Raw genomic sequence first — 18541 nt, 5'->3', positions numbered from 1 at the left:
TCATGCTCAGAACAAAGAAACAGTAACCTCCCCAAGAAGCAAGAAACCTCCAGCATACACTTCCAAAAAGGCTCAGTAACTGGCAAAAGTGGCACAGTGACTTCTGTTGAGCTGTAACTCACAACCGCAAGGGCCTCTGTGAATTATGACTGCAATCTGAAGCATTAGTGCCTTTAATCTCATGAAAAAGCCTTAGCAGCACGCAGCCCATTGTCTGAAATAAGATAACCCAGCGCAACCTGGTTTTATGTGATAAAGGAGCCCTGACAAACAGAAACACAAGGTGTTACCTTTTTTGGCACATGTATGAAAAGCATGTGCAACGCACAATTATAAGTCAAGGTGAATCCCTGTGTAAAAGGACTGGGAAAAGTGAAATATATACTGGAGAGTGTGATGAATAATTAGGATCTTCTGAGTCTACTATATGGCACTTCTATTAACACTTATAATCATATCCATATTCTGCTATACAGTATCCATACGATGAGGGGTGGTGCCTGTGGTAGATTATGTTATATAGTTGTGCCTATAGTATTTGATTTGCTCCCCTGATAAGCCTTGTAATCCTGGAAATCCCTGCATTGTCATTTTAGTCACTCACTGGGAAGAGGTTGAGTTTTGTTAGAAGTTACAAGAGGTGGGTGTGGATTGTTTTACTTAGCCTTTATTGTTCTGCCAGTTCTGCCAGAGATTAAATCAAACAATATCACATGTGATATTGCTTTTATACAACAGTTCCACAAGTGCCATTTATTAGTTAACACTAATAATCTACAATATGTTATGATTTGTTTGTTTATTTACTAATTTATTTGGTTCTGTCAACACAAATAGCTCCGCAAATGGACTGGTACTGAACTGTCACCAAACAACACAAACATTTTCCCATAGGTTGCTACTTTGTGGAGGTTTATGTTACCACAGGCCGGCTACTTTTATAATGTACATTTATCTGCATGTTCCCATTTATTGTGCAAACAGAAAAATATGAGTCTGTTGACAAATCATTTGATGACGTGACTCTGATGAGATAACAGCAAATGTTACAATCTAAGATAGATAACAATTGTAATTAAGGGTTAATAAAATGCACTTGTAAAGCAGAGTACCATTATACTCTATATCAGCACTCATGAAATCTCTATCGTCTAATCAAAGAACTAACTGTTCTATAATAAACAATATCATTGGATTTTAATGTTGAGCTGAGTTTTGGTCTGTCTTGTTCTTGTTACTTTTACTTAATTTTCACAATAATACACACAACCATTTACATGGAACTCCAATTTCATTGTGCCAACCCTTCCGTTTTTGCACAATAAAAGATGTCTAAAAATGACCGCAACACACATTCCAAAGTCATAAAAAATATGTGATTGCGCTGGAAGTGACAGAGTGTACCTGGAGTCTCATTCAACCTCTTTCTTGATATTCTGCTGGAGATGCTTCCGAATTGACCTGTAAGAGGATAGAAACTGTCTGGGGGTTTATGAAACAGCCAGTGATAGAATGCATGTGTACATGTGTTTTGTATGAGAGAGAGATCGCAAGAGAGAGATGTAGAGAGATCTGGCTGCTTGCCCAGATTTTGGATATATAGCCTTAATGTTTAGCAGACACATTTAGGCCAAGATTTGCCACAACATGACAACAAATATGCCATGACAAGATTGGTTCATTTAGGCCAAGGCTAAATCTGATCCTGGCATTTCATCAGCATTTCTCCTGTGATATTTTATAGTGACACTTAATAAGGCTTGTAGAAATACAACCACCCAGAACCTTCAACTTCCCAAGAATCATTTTATATAATGTGAATGGTTAGTGGCTTTCATGGCTATGCAGAGACAATGGAAAGACCGTAGGTCCACCAAAAGCTTTAATCAGCTACTTTGGGTGGACCCACTTGCACATGAAAGCAGTAATTTAAATATTCAATCCATTAACTGCTTTATAGTTATGCAATTGTCTCCCCTCTATGATCACCACATCTGTCAGAGCATTTTCCCCTAGTCCTGTCTGAAGCAGAGCAGAGCCCTGATCGATGCTATTGTTTTTTGGGCAGGCTTTAGCAAGTGATTGCTGTCTCTTTACACGCTTCTCAGAAAAGACATGTTCTTTGTCTTGTGTTACTCAAAGGTGGTTCTGTGTGCTAAAACAACATCTTGACCTTTCAGCGATGCTGCCACACTGAAAAACAGAAGGCCAAGAAAAAAACAGCTTCTATTCTTAGACTCTCTGGCACTCTAAGTGCTTGCTGATACTTTGCTGACTGCAGTATTTCCTACACCTTTCCAACTGAGAGGCTCCTGAACTTGCAGCACCTCTGTCAATTAATCAATTGCATAACAAGAGTTCATCCACTCTATAATTGAGGGAGATACCCCCTCTAATCATTAACGCTCATCATTACAAAGACCATTAGTGTAAGCTGATGAAAAATTACTATTGGTCCTGATCAAACAAGGTTTCATAGACTTTAATGAGCACAGCAGACGCAAGGCTACACTGGGGGTCTGCAGCCTTTTGTAGTGCTTTTATTTTTAGGACTCATGTAAGGTGGTGCATGACCACCATGTGCATTGTAAGCTGTTGCCTTGGAAACAGGAGAAGCCATAGCACTGGCTGTGCAATGTTGCATCATTCATTGTTATAGCTTTCAAGAAAGCCCAGGTTGAGGAAATCATACATTCAAGCTTTAATGCATGCTTTCATACTAGTGCATAGTCCCAAAAAGCATTTGGAAATGGATGACAAACAGTGGCCACTGCATCCTCCTTAAGCCCAGAACGCAAGAAGAAATTCTGAATATTGCAGCTAAGAAACCAATTTGTCAGTAGATCCAAATTTGGAAGACATTTCATGCCATGTCTGGTGTTCTTTGCAGTGATGACCAGTCTTACCTAAGCATTTCATTATTCACTGCTGATTTCCAGATATTTGTCACCTGGGATGCCCTACAGTGCTCCTTGCAGTCATAAGCACAGTTGCCCAATGAAATTCATTCAAACCAAGCTTCATTCAGCTAACTGACCTCTGGAAAGAAAAGGTGATCACAGCAGAGTACAGCTAGAACAGAGATAACCATTCTCAGGTCAGTTCAACTTCACAATCTCTTACCCTCTTTTGTACCAGGCCACATTTAAAGTGAATAAAAGTAAGAGGTAACTTGGCATCATTTGGTAGCAAGATTTGTTAACCACTAGACTGATTAAACTGTGCTTTATGTGCAATTATTTCTGAGGATACAAAGCACTCAAATAATCAGAATTTTTTGATGTTCATATTGTCTTCTATATTAAAGCAATTAAAATGTTGGTGGACTGATTCCATTTTCCAGCACAGTAATTTAGCCTTTATGTACTTATTCATGTGGAGCCAGACTATGATAAATCTCTCTCTCACACACTCACTCACTCACACACTCACTCACACACACACACACACACACACACACACACACACACACACACACACACACACACACACACACCCCACATAGCAAGTCATATGATACAGGACAAAAAAAGGTGCAGTAATTTTCTAATATGCAGTGTGAAGCACACTCTACGTTACCATGAACATCACAATTCCCCCTACAATTTTTTGCAATTTAAAAAAATATGCTGGGTGAAGTGATGTGTAACTCTGGACACATGATTCAAAGTAAACAATGCTTCGTCATGCTTCTCCACACCAGCCACTCCCCCACAGCAAGGGATGTTGGTGGCAGGGGACAAAAAAACCAGAGTGGTTTAACTAAATCCTTCTAATTGAACAGAATATACCACAGCAAAATTCGATGAAAGATGCAGTTCTTTTATTACAGCTCTTTTACACATGTCCATATTGAGAAACATGTCATTTTAAGTCTGCTGGCCTTAATATTTTATACATGGATGCAGCAGCTGGGAAGAGAATGTTTTTGTCAGTTGCTCTTCAGTTGTCCAGAGAGTACAGACAGCACATACCCTGGAACAAATGCAATTTCCCTCTTCATTAAAATGATTGTTTTTTTTTTATTATTATTATGCCAGAAATGGTTTCCAGCAACATGCTTTCCTTTCTCAAAACTGTGTTTGGACCACTCAAGGACCTATATTCACCCATTCCTCAGGCTATTTAAGTCTTTTTTTTTTCATAATCTTAATGCATATTCCATATGCAGGTTGTCAAGGTTCAGATGGCTTCCTGGACAGCAAAATGAAGGTTAAATGCACATTTATAATCAGTATGGAATAATGCATTCCATTTTGTGATTAGCGATAGACGTGGTTATTTTTACTCCATCCAGATTAATGAGGTCCATATTCTTATTGGTCCAGTTTCCCTAGAATGTTTGCATTTCTCCAGATTATTTGTCTTTGTATTGCTAATCCTAGCAAGCATTGTTATTATTACAAACTCAGCCTGTATTTAATCATCTTTTTTATTCATTTAGTCTTTTAATCATCTTTTCTTATACAGACACATACATAATAAGAGATGTGCAAAATGTATGATGTATAGTCCATGTATCATATCCAAGAGCCTTTTATCCCTTTTAATGCCTTTTAAAAATCTTTTTTCCAGTGGCATATCAGAGTGTGATTCCTGCTATGCCAAAAGTATTATTACATATTTTTTCCTTTGGCTAGTTTCTGTTCCCATCTCTCCAGACTGCAAGCGTCCTGTGCTGTCCCATTTCTCTTTCATATTCTCTCTCTCTCTCCTGCCCTCTCTCTCCCTCCAATAATAGCATACTTCCTGTGGCTCCTGTAGTTCCATTACTAACTGTAACGCTCTCTGAGATCCTAATCATGCTGTATCAAGTGTAGGTAGACACGAAAGCAAAGGGACCCAGTAAATTTTCATATGGTAGTTTACACCAAGATTTGTTTGGAGATCTGTTTTCTGTTGTGATATGTGGAACTGATATTAGCTTTTGATGAATTGCTATAAAGAAATATTATGAACCCATAGAGGGGTGTCATCATTTTTATTTGAAATATGAATGGATGCTGAGGAACACAAAGGTGGGAATACATGTGTAGGTTAAGTCAGGTTACAGTGTGATAAATCACTCCCACCGTCATTTAAACATGCTTTTCTAACCATAGTTTACTATACCATGTAATGGACACCTGAGTCTTAAGGTGGACCCCTAAAGCTACCAGTAAAATGACACTCATGAGTTAGGTGATGTTTCAGCAAGGTCCCTCGCTGTCTCTTGCAGACTCCTCTGCGGTGACTCTGCGGCGGCGCACTGGCTCAGATGAAACCACGTTTCCCCTTTACCCTTCAGGCGTACGGCGTGGCTGGTTCTTTCTGTCACCTGGAATGGACCTGTCCACCTCGGCTCACTCCATTTTCTCTTGATGACTCTCAGCAGCACCCAGTCCCTAACGGGTATCGTCTGGGTTTGTCTGCTCCCTGTCCGGTCCCCCTCCTGCGTGGAGAAAGCTGAAACGATACTTTGCAATTCATTAAAGTATGATGTGTGTGTGAGATGTCTTTGTTTTCTCATTTATTGTTAAGGGTCCCTGGGGTCCTGGAAGTCCTCGACCTGTCTGCAATTCAAAAGGGGTAAAACCAGTTGTTGCATTTACTGAACATCTCATTTGCATTAATGCCAAAGGGAAGGTGTCAACCAAATTTAATTTTGTCTGTGCACAGACAAAATTAAATTAATTTTGTCTGTGCACAGATTTTGGCCACGTACGTGTACCCCTGTGCTGAGTCCACCATGTCTGTGTAGTCAATTACTATCTCTTCCCCTGGTGTTAATGACAACGGATACTTACCGGGTGCCACCTTAATTGCAGGTTTGGGATTGTACTGTTGACATACTCTACATGTCCCCTGCACTTTTGAGGAGAGACCACAGGTTCTCAATGGGACTAAGATCTGGGGAGTTTCCTGGCCATGGACCAAAAATGTCAATGTTTTGTTCACCGAGCCACTTGGTTATCATCATTTTGGCCTTGTGACATGGTGCTCTGGAAAAAGCATCCCACTAGCAAGTCTGGGTTTGACATCCTAAGACGGCGGCTTCGTAGCTAGCAAGCTATAGCGCCAACTAGCTACTGAAACTCTGCATTTCCATACAATTATGTCGCTATTAACAAGATAGCGAAGATTAATTAGCTACTTTGTTTCATTCTTTGGAAAGGTGCCATTTATAGTGATATAGATGGCTACTTATGTGGTGTTGCTTAAACGTACAGGTTTGATGGTATAGATTGACTTTTGCTAGCTAATATAGAGCTAACTAGCGAGCTAATAGAAATAGCTAGCTAGCAGAAAACGTTCGCCATTAGCGATCACAAAACCAGGTACAACTAGGAAACTCATTGCGCTCCATTGGTTGCCCGAACAGTTACATTTCTAACAGTGATTTAATATCGGTACTTACTTAATACTTTTGTTGTTTTTATTAATTTAACTGGTGGAGTTTCTGTCAGCCACGACCCTCATGTTTCTCCAGTGGTGGTGTTCATCTCTGCCCATCTGAATTATTGCATTTAACTACTTGTTGTTTCACGTTGACATTTTTTTTTATTATCGGGGACACTGCGTGTATATAAGCAGATATGATTTCTTTTCCGCCATCTGTTTCCATCTTCTTGTTGTCCATGATTTTTCTTCAAAAGAGTGGACATATTCCAGTTAGCTAGACTCTCTCTCCAGATACCGTTTTAGACAGATAAACGTCGGCTGGCCCTAAATGATGGCTTTGGCTCAACGTCCACGATAAAGCGTCAAACTATTGGCTGTGGAAAAACAACCAGTTTAAGACAAGACATGCGGTGCGTAAAGATACGAAAGAGCTTAAACGTACCGCTTGTCTAAACAGACTTTTGGGGGATATGAATAAGCATAAAACGGACAAGTAAGACACATGAAAATGACCATTGCCAGAGTGAAGGACAACTGATATTCAAGTCAATTATATTTAAAGGTATTTCAACGCAGACGTCGCCCCTGTGTGGCGAACTGTGTTAACCCTGAGTGACCGTGTTAATAGAGTTATGGTTACTGCACAATATTTTATCTTTTTAACCTATCGTCCTTCTTTTTTAAACAAAGTAAAAGCGCATATGAAAAATCTACATATGCTTTCTACTTTATATATATAAATTATATTGGCTGTGGAACCAAAGTATTAATCAATCTTTTTTCTGGAAAGCCCAGTAATATGAAGGCAACCTAGCTTTAGGAGGCTCAGTGAATGTTTACTTTGCATTTCTTGACTGACAGGAGAGCATAATCTCTCCTGTCTTGGACAATAAAGCATTCGTGTGAGTATTACTGAAAAACACTAACCATAAGAGAAAAAAGCATATTTTTTTCAATTGTTGTGTCCTGTGTTCGTTTGGTGTGTGTGTGTGTGTGTGTGTGTGTGTGTATCCATAAGACAAGCTTCCACTGTTGACAGCATTTGACCTCACCCTCAACCACTCTCCTCCGACCCACAAAGCGGCCAATGTTCTGGACCTGATCTTCACCTGTACCACCACAACATCGGACATCAGTCACCCCCCTCCACCTCTCGGACCATCACTTTCTATCCTTCTCTCTCTCCCTTCCTTCTCTTTCCATCCTGTCCTCTCCAACATGTTCCTCCTTCCTCCATCACAATCTGCACTCCATAACTCCCTCTTCCCTTACTTCTACTGTTTTGTCCACCCTTCCTCACCCTGACTCTCTGTCTTCTCTCTCTTTGGATACAGTTACAAATTCTTTCATTTCTACACTCTCCTCGTTAATGAATCTTCTGTGCCCTCTCTCCTCTAGACTTGCTAAGTCCTCCCCACCTGCCCGCTGGCTAACAGAAAAACTTCGCTGCCACAGGAGAGAACGAAGGACTGCAGAGAGGCGGTGGAGGAAATCTCACGTAGATTCAGACCTCAGCTCATACAAGTCTCTCCTTTCCAAGTTCTCACTGGAAGTAACATCTGCAAAGTCATCCTACTACAGAGAGAATTTCAAATCATCAGCATCTGATCCACGCAAGCTCTTCACTATTTTTTCTTCTCTCCTTAATCCTCCCCCTCCCCCTCCTTCCTCTTACTCTTACTCTGGAGGATTTTATCACCTTCTTTGAGGAGAAGGTTGCAGCAATCCGCCAGTCCTTTTCCTCTGTGCCCACTCTTCCAACCAACATATATTCCCCAACATCCAACTCTCTGACCTATTTTTCTCCTCTTTCCTCAGATTAAATTCTTCAACTCCTCACTTCCTGCAATCTGACTACATGTCTGCTGGATCCTCTGTTCCAGACAATCGCAAGAGATCTGCTTCCTTTCATCTCTTTCATCATCAACAACTCCTTATCTTCTGGATGCGTGCCTACTGCATTCAAAACCGCCAGGGTGGTACCAATCCTCAAGAAGGCCACACTTGACAGCTTCAGTGTTACCAACTACAGACTGGTATCACTTCTCTCTTTTCTCTCAAAAGCCCTTTAAAGCAGTTTATAATCAATTCTTTTTTTCACCCAGAACCAGCTGCATGATCCCAACCAGTCTGGCTACAAACCGGCACAGGTGACATGGAGAGGATCCACATCCAAACCATGTAGACTCTCCACTGGTGTTCCACAAGGCTCAGTATTAGGCCCCCTTCTCTTCTCTTTGTATACTCATTATCTTGGTGATGTAACATCTTCTCATGGTTTCTCCTACCACTGCTATGCTGATAACACTCAATTATTTCTTTCTTTTCCACCCTCTGACATGCAGGTCTCCAGATGTATCTCAGCATGTTTGACTGACATTGCGTCATGGATGATAGCCCACCACTTGAAGCTCAACCCCAGTAAAACCGAGCTTCTGTTCATCCCAGGTACTCCCAACCCTTACCATGACCTCACTGTTTCCTTTGAGAACTCCCTAGTATCACCATTCGAAGCTGCCTGTAGCCTGGGCGTAACTTTGGACAACCAGTTGTCGTTTTGAACTCGTTTCTAATCTAACCCGGTCTTGGAGATTCCTCCTTTGTAACATATGATGGATTCGACCCTTTCTCTCACAGGAAGCTACCCAGGTGCTTGTGCAGTCTCTTGTGATCTCAAAGCCAGACTACTGCAACTTGCTACTTGCTGGTCTTCCTCTAAGAGCCATCAAAGCTCTACAAGTTGTCCAGAATGCAGCAGCACGACTGGTCTTCAATCTTCCGAAGTTCACACATTACGCCACTGCTGCGCTTTCTTCACTGGCTTCCTGTAGCTGCACGCATCAGATTTAAAACCTTGATGCTTGCCTACAAAGCCAAAAATCGACCAGCCCCTTCATACATGAGGTCAATGGTCAAAGCCCAATCTATACCTCGAGTAATTCGAACCTCAAGTACGGCTCGGCTTGAAATACCTTGCTTCAGGTCTCATGGATGACAAGCATCGAGACTATTTTCTGTCTTGGCTCCAAGATGGTGGCATGAACTCCCACTTCCTGTCCGGACAGCAGAGTCCCTTGCAGTCTTCAAATGCAGACTGAAGACCCATCTATTTGCAGAATATTTAAAGGACAACTGACACTGCTCCCATATTGACTGACTAAATTAATACTTTTTGTAGGGTATTGTTTATGTTGTTTAACAAACTCTAGCACTTATTGTTTATAGCACTTATCATTGTTTAAGATAGACCTTATGTATTTTGTACTTCTAGTTATTAGCATTCATCCCTGTATTCTACAGTATTCTAGTTCATTGGTATGTCTGATTCTAAACTACTGTACTGTACTTGGATATATTCTATGAGTAAATGACAAAGCACTTTTGTAAGTTGCTCTGGATAAGAGCGTCTGCTAAATGCCGTAAATGTAAATGTGTGTGTGTGTGTGTGTGTGTGTGTGTGTGTGTGTGTGTGTGTGTGTGTTCCATTCTAGATCCACTTCTAGATTCCATTACAGAGTTTCATGTTTGCAGAAAATCAGGAGACAAGACTCTGCCCACCCTGAGGAGAAATAAAAGAGGGAAGAAGCTAGAGGAAGAGAGAGATGTTCTCTTGAGTTGTTTGTTAGCAGTGTTGATGGTTGGCTTAGTGTATGACTTTGCTTCCCATGTTGACTTTGCACTAGCAGTTTGTTTTTGCCGTTGTGTATTTGTATATGTTCCACTTTGTTCCCTTTGTTGTGTTTCACTGGTAAGTAGGAAGTGACTGCCATTTTGTTTGGGGGGTGGGTTTGCTCTGTGTTTTCCACGTAGTGTAGTTGTATGTGTATTTTTCTTTTGTCTGTTTAGGTTTAGTGAGTTATTTTGGCCTGTGTCACTCCTGACGTTATAATCCAGTGTTACACTGTCTCTTATATATATATATATATATATATATATATATATATATATATATATAAATATATAAATATCATACTGTCTATTGTACAATACACTGTATATCATTGAACTGTTTTGGTTTGTCGCTGTCTGACTTCATTTCCACCATTCCACTTGATTTGTGGTTTTTATCACATTTCCTCTTACGACCTGGAGCCTTAAATGTTGTCACAATTTTCATTAATAATTTTACAATAAGCATTTAATTATGCTTTAATTGGGGTGCATGTACATAAAGCTTCTCAATGCTTATCTAGGATTTGTTTGTCAGTGTTGTAGATGAGACAAAAATATCACCTTAGGTTAGCACTCATGCTTTGAGAAGCTTTAAGAATATAGGCCTAGATTTAGTAAAATTAAAGTTTAGTTAAGCCTCTTTTCCTGTAAACATTCTTTTAGTTACCTCAACACCACCTATTTTTCACACACATACTGTTAGCTTTAGTCTTTGAGCAAGTAGTATACTCTAGTATCTGAAACAACAGAAAGGACAAAACAATATGAGCTGAAAACAGAAGAAAATGGAAATATAATGCTCTGTAAGTGTATGTAGCATTTAATATGAGAGTGCGCTGACCAAACATGCTGCAATGAACAGGTGATGCCTTTAGGATGTGCAGATTGTGGGGACATTCTGTTTCATGAGTTCTAATGGTTTTTTTTAAATACCTAAATTGTTATTACTTTTCTATCATTACTTTTGCACTGTTAGAATAGATCTGTATATATCTATGATAAACTGTGGACCTCCGTAATAGGCATGCTACAGCCCTAGCTACAAAATCTAGATAATTTTCTGGTGTCAGATGATCTAATCTGGTCAATGATGGTCAAGATAGTTGAAAAGCTGGACATCCAGGCAATAGATGTACTTTATGCTATTAAATCATCTGATTAAACTGGTAGACTAGCAAAAGCTACGTTTTGTTTCAGGTTTGATGGTTTAGCCACAATTTCCAACTGGACAGCAGGTCCAGCAGCATAAACAACTTGACCAAGCTATTCAACCAGTATGATTGAGCAGTTGGGTCATACTGGTCAAATCTCAATCTGATTATACTGGGCAACCAGTTTGGTCATTGGTTATGCTGGCCAACTATCTTGTTCTTATCTTATCTGAAGTGTAATGCTTATAGATACATACAAAACACTCTTAATTGTAGGTATTTATCCAGAAACCAGAGTTGTATTATGCAGCATCTCTTTAGATTGAATACTATTCTGTAAAATAGTAGGCAGGTATTTAGACAGAACCTGAATTGTGTTAAATGGGATTTATATCAGCGTTTGTAAGGCTGCGATATGTACAACCTAGCATAAATAAATACGCTAGAATGTATAGCACGAATAGCCAGCCATGATAAAACCATGGTAACCTAAAAACGTACTTTTCACTTGGTTGTTGTTGCTTCCCGCTGGTCTCATTGAAGTCCAATCGCCTCTGTGTCCTCTGGAAACAGCACTTCTGTTGTGTTGGGAATGGATTTGAAGCATTTTTGAAGTTGCATGTGTTTTCTGAATTTGCACCGGGTTGTGTTGTCATTTTGATGAATGTGCTTTATGTATTTGCATTGCGTTTGTGAAATGTATCGCAAGTGTTGTCATTTTGATGAATGTGCTTTATGTATTTGCAGCACGATGGGTCTTCCCTGCAACCGTAGTGGGTGTGGAGTGTGAATCAAGCTCCAACTTTGCTAAAATGAAAATGTAAATAAAACATTTTCTCTCTTGCACTTTATGTATGTTCTTTAGAAAGGCTCTTCGTTCGGCTCTACATTCCTTCACTTACACACAACCCCACACCTGTTCCACCTTCTAGCTTGCCAAATGAGAGTAGGGAGGATTGGGAACTTTCTGCTCACCTACCCGACAGGCAAACCTAAAAGCCACCCTGAAATCATGTGATGAGCGACCCCAGCCCTTAAATTCTGACTCGAGATACCCTAACACAAAATCGATTCCGGTTGAGTCTAAAATGAGAAACTCCAAAACCAGTGGCAATGCTTAACAAGTGCCTTTGACCTTGCTATTCAACCATGCCATCTGATGGACAGCAGTGGGGAAGTCATTTTACATTCTCAAAACCTAACCCCAACAACATATACAATGTGTCATCGCAGTGCTATTGAAAATCTTGGGATTATGAGTGAGTGAGCTCTCATAGAGCTCCTAAAATGATCCAGTTCAAGGGTGAACTGTGACCTGATCCTGAACTCAACTCAACAAACAGGTAACGGGGTCAGCATGGTCTACTTTGATGCCAGTTCGCTGTGTGTTATCATACTACCTGACCACAGAATGACATTTAGGCAAATCCAGTCTAGTTCAATGATTATTTAGGACACACTTCCCTTTCAGGAGTCCCAGTTTAGTGTTCCAAAATCCATGGCATTTCCCTTTTGGCTCTATTTAGTTGTTAATCAATTTTTTTTTCTCTTTCTAGTTTTGTGGTAGCTTGGTGGTTAAGGTAGTTGACTTGTAATCAGAAGATTGTGGTTTCAAGCACCACTGCTGCCAGGTTGCCACTGATGGGCCCCTGAGCAAGACCCTTAACCTTCAGTTGCTCAAGTTGTACTCAGTCATAATTGTAAGTTGCTTTGGATAGAAGCATCTGCAAATGTTATTTGTGGTTTTTCTACAACAATTACTATACCTATAGCTTCATTTTAGTTGGTTCCATATACTCAAGCCCTGTTTATTTACTATATATGTTTATTAACATTTAATTTACCATATAATGCAGGATTCACTTTCATTTTTATAATCCCTGCATACGTGATTAGGACTCTGACTAACCATAACCTGAGTGAGACTGAATTAATATAAAGCTTTTTTTAAAGTAATTACACTTCAATTATAATTAACATATTTCCCTACATTTAGCATGGTGCCCTGGTTAAAGGTATTTTGACAAATTTAAAACATACATTGCTACTATTTCAATCCACTAACAAAAAACTTGATCATCTTAGGGAGGACAAGATGCAACAATTTCTATCAAATGTTTCCAGATGATGAGAGTGTTTACAGTGAAATGCATCATACCTTGTGCAGTAGAAATATTAGACTTTATTTGAAGATTATGGCAAAACAGAGGCAGACTTCCCATGTTGTTCATATGTGTCACACTACTGTCAGATGAAACATTTGTAATAATGTATATACGAATTATACTGAGGGATGACTATGAACTTGACTTGGCATGAAAAACTAAAAGCACTGTTAATATTTACTGTAAATTATTAAGGTTCATTCACATATAAGAAATCATACATTTATTATAAAACTGAATGTTACTCAGCAATATGAATGATGAGGGTTTAATTTTAGGTGCCAAGTGTTGGGGCAGATAAGTGAGTTACATGTGAATGTGTTGGTCACGTGTGATGAACTTTGAAATCCAGGTTGCACCAGTGCCTGTGAATTTTTAAATAGTATTTTGCCAATATTATTCCAACCTTGAATGTAAATACTACCCTTACATGTTAAAAGTGAATGGATTATGCCAAGTAGTTTACTGCGCTGAGCTTATGGGGAGAGGGGTCAACGTGAAGCCCACAGCTGGCATGTGGTCCAACTGTTCCTCAGACACGCCAGGTGGAGGAGTGAAACGAAAGTGCTGCAGAAGAGTGGCGAAGAAGAGGAACAGCTCCATCCTGGCCAGACTCTCTCCCAGACACACCCTACGCCCTTAACAGACACACAGACAGACATTTAAAGTACAACATGAAATCTGGAGCACCAGATCAATGACAGAAAATGATTTCAGTGCACCTCCACAGAAGGGCATGAAGGCATCTCTCTTAATGAAGTGTCCCTACTCATCGAGGAAGTGTCCTGGATTAAAAGTGTAAGGGCTCTCCCACTCATTCTCATCCTTCAACACGGATGTCAAAAGAGCAAATACACAGGTTCCCTGGAAAGAATCACAGTTTTAGCTTAAGCAGGAAGCTAGTGACAGCTTTCTCTGGTATGACAACAGTGCAAAATTTAAATTTACGCAGCCATTTTGTCATGTCTTTGTTATATTTATAAACCAGCCAGTTTCAGCTCTCAGTCTCCTACGTACATTTAATAATTTTATCCTATGCATGCTTTTGTTGTATTGCTTTTAGACTCTTCTCAGTTAATCTAACAGCCTGACCTTCTTGATGAAGAAGCCTTGGAAGTTAATATCACAGGTAGTGGTGTGAGGGAGACTCATGGGTACTATGTCTGCCAGTCTCTGTGTCTCATGGATGACTGCATCTGTGTAAGGCAGGTTCTTGTGGTCATCCAGCACTGGCTGGCGGCCTCCAACCACCCTGTCAATCTCCTGTTGTACCTGATCTGGAGCACAACAGAAGATATTGTCTCGTGTTTTTAAGAAGACAAAAGCAATCAACTCTTTCAATATTACAATATAAACAAATACAAGAAGCAACCATGGTAAACCCTCAAACACCATCAAGCACCTCTTTGTCTTCCTCATTGGAGAAATGTCTTGGACACTGGATATTCACATTGCAGTTGGAATTCTTACCTTGTATGTGGGGGTACTTGGCCATTAAGCAGAATGCCCCAGTGGAGCGTTGTGCTGGTTGTCTCAGTACCAGCAGCAAACAGGTTGGAAACAGTTTGAAGGAGATTCTGTGCATGGAACAATGAGTTCTTTTTTCCAGCCTCCTAACCAATAATCAGAAGGGATCAATTAGTCAGCCAACATAAGAGACCACTTTCTTCCATCAGAGTACAACTGAGTAATACCAGGGATCATATAGAGAGATGTTTGAAAACCATCAAACCACTGGCTTTTTCCATACCAAGCCTAATCAGCTGGCCTAACAGTGAACCAATTCAACAAGCATGAAAAGGTTTTCTTAAGAAGTCCCATTTTATTTATATTTTTAAGGAACCAGTTTTGCTGTGCTAAAACCTATAAAGAAGCTTAAAATCATAAGGTTCCATTTATGCTTGCCAACTTAAGCCATTGTTTCATCCATGTTCATTTGTATGGTGGCCAGGAAGACCCAACATGCTGCAACTACATTAAACACATTCATCAAAACACATGTGCTACATTTCAGAAATGCAATGCAAATTCATGAATGTTATACAAATTCCAAAAACATTTTATTCAAAATGACAACATATGCTACATTTCAGAAATGCAGTGCAAATTCAAAAAACACATGCAACTTCAGAAATGCTACAAATCCAGTCACAACACAATGAAAGTGTTGTTTCAGGGGGACACAAAAAGGGGTTATTCAACCAAACAGCCAGTGAAAAGTAATTTATATTTGTGATTTCCAAAGTTTTGTCACTGGTGGTACAGAATGAACAATTGGCCTATTTGTGCTTTGCATTCTTGCACATGTTTGGTTGTAAAGAATGCAGCCTTAAAGAACACTGATAAAACAAAATCCCAACTAACAGAAATATAAACCTGATCCTGCCAGTTAATAACTAGCTAGATGCATTCAGAGTGTGTTACTATTTTAAACTCCAGTTCAGCCTAAAGAGATTCTGTCGAATACAACTAGGTTTCTGTCCATATACCTACTTTTAGAGCGTTATTGATTTCAAACCATATTTTGTATGTATGTAAAAACAACACACTTGAGATTAACTAGTAAGAATAAGACAATTGACAAGATGGTCACTGTAGCAGACCAGTTAAACTATCAAACCTGAACAAAAACATAGTGTATCCTGTAAATTAGTAACACACTCTGAAGGTAGCTAGCTAGCTAGCTAACTAACTACGTATTAAGCCAGAAACATAGTCGCGTTAAATGGGATTTTTTTTTTCATCAGCGTTCTTTAAAGCTGCATTACAACCTAGCAGAATTAAATATGCAAAACTGCTGAGCATGAATAGATCAGTTGTTCATTCTGTATCAACATAATCCATAACAAACGATATAACCATGCTCTTTCACCATGAATCTTGTTTTATTAATGTTTCCCTTGTTGGTGTCACTCTGGGTGACTTCTCCTTCAGGATATAAACACCTCCCCTGCCCTTCTTTTGGAAAATCTGATCACACCTCCATCCTTATCCTGCCTGCATACAGACAAAACTCAAACAGGAAAAAAGGTTTTCTGATCAGTCTATCAATGGAGTGCAGAGGCCACCTTCACACTTCAGGACTGCTTTGAAACCACAGACTGGTGGATATTTTGTGACACAGCTGGCACTAACATCAATGAATTCTCAGACATATGTGGAATAGACTTTGCATGATCACTGACTACAAAGGAAGTTGGTACTGTGATAGGGGGGTTGACCTCCTCACTTGCAGAGAAGCTAAATGTTCATTATGCTCGGTTTGAGGAAAACATCCCCCTTGCTGCAAAACTCCCAGTAGATCAGGAGAGCTTTGTGTCTGAGGAGGTCAGATCCTTTAAGGCAGTTAACCCACGCAAGGTACCTGGTCCACAATTGGATACTGGACTACCTGATATGCAGACCCAAGGTGGGGAAAGTAGAAAACAGCTTCTCTTCAACACTGACTCTGAGCACAGGGGCTCCACAGGGTTGTGTGCTCAGCCCCCTCCTGTACTCCCCATTTACACATGACTGTGTAGCCAAACACACATCTAACATCATCTTCAAGTTTGCTGATAGCACAACCATCCTAGGCCTCATCACAAGGGGAGACAAGTCAACCTACAGAGACAAGGTTAGTGCTCTATCAAAGTGTTGCTACGACAACATCCTCCAGCTCAATGTCAGTAAAATGAAGGAGATGATTGTGGACTACAGGAAGCTGCATTTGGGTGGTCACTCTCGCCTATACATCAACGTATCCCAAGGGGAAAGAGTCGGTTGAGTTTTTCGGTATACACCTCACAGATGACCTCACCTGGTTCAACCACACCAACACACTGGTGAGATCAGCCCAACAGCACCTCTTCTTTCTGTGAAGGTTCAGGAGGTTTGGCCTGCCGCCTGACATTTTCACCACCTTTTATAGATCTAAAACAGAGAGCAAACCCACAGGTTGCATCACTGTCTGGTACTGCAGCTGCACTGCAAGTGACTGAAGGTCCTCCAGAGAGTAGTGAGGACTGCAGAATCCATCATAGGCCACAAACCTCCAGCCTTACAGGATAGCCATCAGTCCTGCTGCTTGAGGAAAATGAAAATGATGCAGCTAGACAGTAGCCACCCAGCACACAGCCTGCTCACTGTGTGTCACAGGCATCGCAGTTCCCACGGCGACATATTTACGTGCTTGGTTTGGTTTCTGTCCCTGGTATACTTGGCTCGGTTTTGTCAAGCTCTTGTTTTGGTTTCGTTCTGTTCCACCCCCGAGCCTGTATCCCCAGCTGTAATTATGTTCACCCGTGTCTGGTAATGTTTATCTGGATCTTCATCAGTCTTGGTTATTTAAGCCCTGTTTTGCTTTCCAGTTTGTCGGTTATTTTGGTTTGCCAGTTGTGTTTAGATTTGGTGTTGCTGTTGCTGTCATTGTCTCTGTTACTTCCTAGTTAGTTTCCTGAAGTCTACCTCATTCTGTGCTGATGAACAGTTTCTACCCTCCTATAAGGCTCTTAAACAGGATGTGAAACAGTTAGTCCTTAGTATTAGTTCTTGGCAGCACACCACTACTTGAACATTTCCACATAGTCACTATTAACATACAGGGTGTAGTTTATCTACAGATTACCCTGGGCTAATATATTCAATAGCAGGAGGCTCCTTATTAGGACTCTTCTGAAGTCTAGTCACCATCTATTCTGAAAAAAATCAAAACAAAAAAGTAAATAAATAATGAATGAAAAACAAATAATTTACCTAATTAAAATTTAAATAGTACCATGATCAACTCACACACACATTCCATCATCTAAATTGGCTGAATAAGGTTTTCTGAATCCTTGGCTGAAGTCATAGAATATGGGACTGATGTCTCTTGTCTCCAAATTCTTCTGCATGATTCACCAGTGCTTGTTTGACAGTTTGATATCCTGTCAGGACAACTACTTTCTTTGGACCAAAATACACAGTGAATATGGATCCATATTGTTTTGACATCTGCAAACACAAATTGGATGGATAAAAAGTTTTCTGTTAATACAATGTACTCTATACAATGGGTTGATGGATTTTTTTGAATTTTAAGTAAAGACACTGCCATATTTATTTATTTAGTTAGGGTTTCAGAAGTAATAATCACATTGTTGAACTTGTGACTTTATGAGTCAAGACTGATTTAACATAGTCCTTAAATAA

General features: G+C 40.0%; 1 pseudogene; it reads right to left on the bottom strand.

The window, feature by feature from the left end:
* Positions 1-13817: 13817 nt before the first annotated feature.
* On the bottom strand, positions 13818-15117 carry LOC145655528 (cytochrome P450 2K1-like; annotated as a pseudogene).
* Positions 15118-18541: the final 3424 nt, after the last annotated feature.

Source organism: Electrophorus electricus, unplaced genomic scaffold (genome assembly GCF_041902795.1).
Source record: "Electrophorus electricus isolate QZ-2024a unplaced genomic scaffold, ASM4190279v1 Scaffold27, whole genome shotgun sequence".
NCBI lineage: Eukaryota > Metazoa > Chordata > Actinopteri > Gymnotiformes > Gymnotidae > Electrophorus > Electrophorus electricus.
This window is presented reverse-complemented; position numbering and strand designations above follow the sequence as displayed.